This window comes from Dermacentor silvarum, chromosome 5 (assembly GCF_013339745.2).
Source record: "Dermacentor silvarum isolate Dsil-2018 chromosome 5, BIME_Dsil_1.4, whole genome shotgun sequence".
Lineage (NCBI taxonomy): Eukaryota > Metazoa > Arthropoda > Arachnida > Ixodida > Ixodidae > Dermacentor > Dermacentor silvarum.
This window is the reverse complement of record NC_051158.1, coordinates 41,124,916-41,130,292: the sequence shown is the minus strand read 5'-3', so window position 1 is coordinate 41,130,292 and position 5,377 is coordinate 41,124,916.

Genomic DNA, 5,377 nt, shown 5'->3' with positions numbered 1-5,377 from the left:
CCCTGTATAAAAAAATCCTTCTATCAATTACTCTGCAAATGTATGCTTCTAATCAACTGGTTGTAATATGTTGGGTGCCCGGGCACAGGTCTATAGAGGGTAACGAGCTTGCCGACAAAATGGCAACTTCCATAGCAACAAAACCTAGCAATTTTTCCATACCCGTTCCTGCCACAGACTTAAAGCCATTTCTACGCAAAAAACTCAGAAACTATTGGCAACACTTATGGGATGAACAAACACTGAACAAACTCCATGTAATTAAGCCCCTTTTGGGCAACTGGCCATCATTAACAAAGTCACGACACACTGAAGTTCTCTTTTGCCGCCTTAGAATAGGACATACATATGGTACACATTCATACATTTTAACTGGTGCTGAACCTCCCCTCTGTGGCAGATGTGGGGAAAGGCTGACCGTACTCCACGTCTTACTGGAGTGTCGGGAAGCCGAAACAGAGAGAAGGAAACATTTCCCTGTAGCATACCACTATCATATCCCTCTTCATCCTACGATGTTTATTGGTGAAGAACCTCTTTTTAACGCCAAAGCAGTTCTCCGTTTCTTGAACGATGTTGTACTACACGTTATTAGCCCAATAAGTTCGTAGCGCATCCTCTCTCCAGAGGATGCTGCTGTGATTATTTTTATAGCACATGCCTTCAGGCCCTTGTGTTTCAAGGGCTTTGTTTAGGCACTTGTGCTTCTGGCCAATTCTTGCATCTGTTATATTTTGTAAATTGTATCATTCTCCCTCAATGCATTCTTCATTTTCATAGCACACCTCATTAGCCATTGCCATGATCTTAATACATGTATGTTTTACGCACTTTACAGCGACTATTTTAGGCCCCTTTACAGCCACGCCTCATCTATTTCTCAGAATTCATCGCTCCACTGCAAACTCACAAACACTGGCATGGCGCTCTTTGGCCATACTTGGCCCTTGCGCCATTAAACACCATACATCATCATCATACTAAGTTCGGCTATAGTGCAGCGTTTGCAAAGCCTTATGGGTAGATTTCTGGCTGTGGCAAACACGAATCATAGGACTTCCAAAGCATGTGAGGAATCCCCTTATGCAACGTCGCTATCTTCGACTCTCCACTTTACATATCACGACGTCTCTGTCGCATTGTTGCACATTAAGCAGCGTCAATCGGTTAATCGATCTCCTCTCGATAACATTCGTCTGTTCGCAATCGCAGGATGCATGGCTCGCAAATACAACTGAAGTCATTTTTCTTCCGCGTTCCATTTATTATCAGAATTTTTCGTGGTTGTAAAACGTGGAAAGCAATTGACGACCATGTAGTTCATGGCAAAGCAGCACATATGGAGAATGAGGACATTCTGCCGCCAGCTCGCGTGTGTATAATAGGCGACGGAAACGCCGCATGAATGTGTATTTCGTGAGGCACTTGCGGCGCCGTCGCCTAAAGGCGACTCGCTTTCCCGTTCGACTCGTATCGCGAATACGTATCTCGACGCCGCTTTGAGAAACGCCTTGGCGCTGCTCCATCGGTTTCGCGCTGAGATGGAATGAAATCGGATAAGCTCCGCATATGCAAACAAACACACACAGGTACTCCAAGTGGCTTGGCTGAGAGGAAGTTAGGAACAAAGCGTTCTGCTCGCGAATCCTTCTACCATGGATAAAATCAGCGTCGAGAAAACAATCCCGCCCGCGACTTCGCAATTGCACGAGGGCCTCGTGTTATCTGGTTTTCTTTCCTGCCTTTAGAACCGTGTTTTTTTTTTTTTACGTCGCATAAATATATAGCCGGGTTCGGCCCGTTCAGGTGGATTATCCGAAGAAGCGGGCATTATTATGGCATTAAAAAGCGACGATTTTCATCTAGGTAACTGAAATGGTTCAGTAATTAACGTTCATATTAATCACTTCAAAACACTAGTTGGGAAAACGAAATAAAAGCCGAGCGTTAGTGAAGCCAAGTCTGCATAGCAGAATTTGAAGACCGCCACCACTTTCGAGGCATCCGTCCTCGGAAATGCACTGGTGTACCAGGGTAATTAACAGTTTCCCAAAGGCCTTCGTCTTGCAGTATGGGACAATGTTACCTGCAACGTCAGAGTATAATTCAACAGATTCTTGGCATGCTTCTCATAATAGTGGCACTAGTCTTAGGGTTTCTGCTAAGCAGGCATGGCCACGGCACAGCTTCAATCGGTCCATTACAGCTTTGTTCTTGAGGAAAAGAGAAACGTTAAGCAGGGAATATGTTTGACTAAACTACGTGGACAATTTAATTTGCCGTGAAAGTAATGGACCGCCTCATGTTTTCCACCCGGACAGGCCGAAATTGCTGAGTGTGTCGCAGGTGACATTAAAAAAAAAAAAAATCTGTGAGAACTAAAAAAAAAAGGCCGGTGGCATATATGTTGTCACGCAGACCAAAGCCTTGGTGGTGTCATTTTTGGCACCACAAAATCCGGCAGAACCCATCCCACGTTGGATTCCCGACGTTAATTGGATCAGCATTCAAGCTGTGTAGAGACGCGCTACATTTCCACCGGCCAAGTGCGCAATGTACCAGCAGTAATGTACGAGCAACTGAACTTTTCGCTCACGCTTCCTAGTGGACAAGCTGAGTCATCAACAGCTCACCCGCCGTGGTTGCTCAGTGGCTATGGTGTTGGGCTGCTGAGCACGAGGTCGCGGGATCGAATCCCGGCCACGGCGGCCGCATTTCGATAGGGGCGAAATGCGAAAACACCCTTGTACTTAGATTTAGGTGCACGTTAAAGAACCCCAGGTGGTCCAAATTTCCGGAGTCCCCCACTACGGCGTGCCTCATAATCAGAACTGGTTTTGGCACGTAAAACCCCATAATTAATCAACAGCTCCGTCTCAGAGTTCGCGCGTGCCGTGTGTTTAAATATATATTTAGATAACATTGTTTGAGCATACGATATGTGATGCGGGTTTAATTTCGCCAGCACTGGAGAAACATTAAAGGATTTTCCTTTTGCCATTGAAGAGTGGCTCATACTGAGTGACCCAATTTGGAGTCAAATAGGTTCATTGAAGAGGGCCACATACCCTGTGCCCCATAGTTTGTGACTAAAGTTCGTTCAACGGTTGGTTTCGAAAGCGGCGACGGACCGACGGACGGACCGACCGACCAACCGCAAACAGCGTAAAGTTTTAAAAGAATGCTAATCGCATTAAAAGGCTAAGGCCTGTTGAGGCCAATCCGTCCTCAAGTGACAGCCTCCAAGCAACTGGATCTACCGGGGTGCTGTCCTACAGAATGCGCCGTCAGGTCTTGTTAAATCACCGAAGCTAAGCATCCCACAGCTTGGTCAGTAGTCGGAACGTAGAAGTGCTGGGAGGTACCAGCTGGGAACAACGAGGGCTGATGGCTTTTCGTCTGACGTTGACTTGTCCACCACATCTTCAGCTATTAACAGTCATGTCCCGGTTACCCGGCTTATAACAAGTCCCACAGCGGGACCTCGTAAATCTCGAAGACCATGGAATTGTCCAACACTTACTCTTGTACACACTCCGTTTTATGGTGCTCGTAAATCAAAAGTGCAGCACATCTCGTTCTTTTGACACCACTTCTCGGGTGTTATTTCAATTACGAAAGCAGGGATTCATAATTTTGATGACACTGTCAATGTGACCCCGCCACAGTTTGGCACATCAAGGGCGGAAGATATTTCTATCGCTTCGCTGACTGGGTTACGCCACTCCCCTTGATGAAGGTACTACACCTCTTACGTCGTTCAAGAGCGGGCCTCATAGCATCTGTGAGACACGTGTATGCAGGTCTACATTAAAGCCAGTTAATTCTTCGTCGGCAGGCAGCATCCATCTTATATGTGCATTTACCATATGTGCATTTCATCGCGGCGAGGAAAAAGAGAAAACGAACGTTGGCACTGTCATACATTTATTGACTCTTTTTCACAAGAGAGGCATCTTCATACAGTCTGCAACGTTGTATTCGGCTGAAGGAATAAATATGAAAGCATGGAATACACGTTAAATACACTGAGGCCCTCGTGCAATTGCGAATGAATGCACATCATCATCCCACAGTGGCTCTGCTACAGTTGAGATTGTCATTACTGAACGAGGCATTTGAACAAAGAACGCACATTTACACCGGTGGGTCTGTCTCAGCACACCAGCTCAACAGGCGCTTTTATCATTCCGGCCTTACAAGTCACAAGGAAGTTCAAAGTGTCCCACATAACGACCTCTTCGGCAACAGAACTTGCCGTTTAAATACCGCTGTTAATTATATCGTACAAGCGAAACCACTAAAGTTTGTCTTTTTGTGACTCCAAGGCAGCCCTTAAGAGTCGGCAGTCAGCCTTACGACGCAAGACCCGTGAACAGCTGGTGTTTGAGACTAGAGTTCTGCATCAAGCCCTCATAAATGGACATGATATCATCTTCCAATGGCTTCCGGGGCACTGTGGCATGGTCGGTAATGAACTTGCTGATGATGCCGCCCGATCAGCTCATAAAGAAACCCTGACAGTTCCTAAGCCCTTGTCAAAGAAAGACGCTGCGAGGGGTCTTCGTTTACTTGCTCAAACCAAGACTAAATTTTTGTGGAACCCCGATCAACTTTGGGCTGTCCAGCGGGCCGAGGAAGCCGTCAGGAATCAAGAACTCCTGGCCGTCATCTAGGCGGGACCATTTGGCCGTCCCACAAACTCGCAGGGCCTTTCAATAAAGTTCTGTGACTGACTAACCCTGATTTTCTCGAACTGTCATCTCCCCCGGCTGGATCATACACTGAAGCTGCAGATTCCATCGCACTTCCCCGGGTCGATGCAACTGTAGTGTGCCACCTCTTGTTATGGGTGGCTTTTACGAAAGCCTACTCATTCCTTGTTGCAATGTGCGACACACCTGTCTGTGACTCGTGCAACTGTGAAGAGTCGATCGAGAGCGTGTTGTGCTTTTTTTGTAATCTTTGTGACATCGAACGCGACGTTCTTCGGTGTGTGTTAAACCTATTAGACAGCAGACCATTTTTAGAGACAAACATTCTTGGACCGTGGCCCCCACGCGTCGCAGGCTTACAAAGCGTCGCGGGCAATGCCACAATTCATGAAATCAACTGGCCTTAGTGTAGGCAGGAAGTTATGCACAACAGCACGGGTTTACACTCAGAGTACCTTCATGCCTCTCTCGCCTTTCTTGTATTTAATCGCTTTAACCCCTTCCCCCGTGTAGGTTAGCCAACCGAACGTGCGTCTCGTTGACCTCCCTACCTTGCCTTCCTTCTATTCCTCCTCGTCCTCCTACAATGTTCACATCAAATGGCAAGGTTGCTTCTCCGTATAAAATACCGTGTCTGCCTTAACTAAGTAATAAAAGAAAGG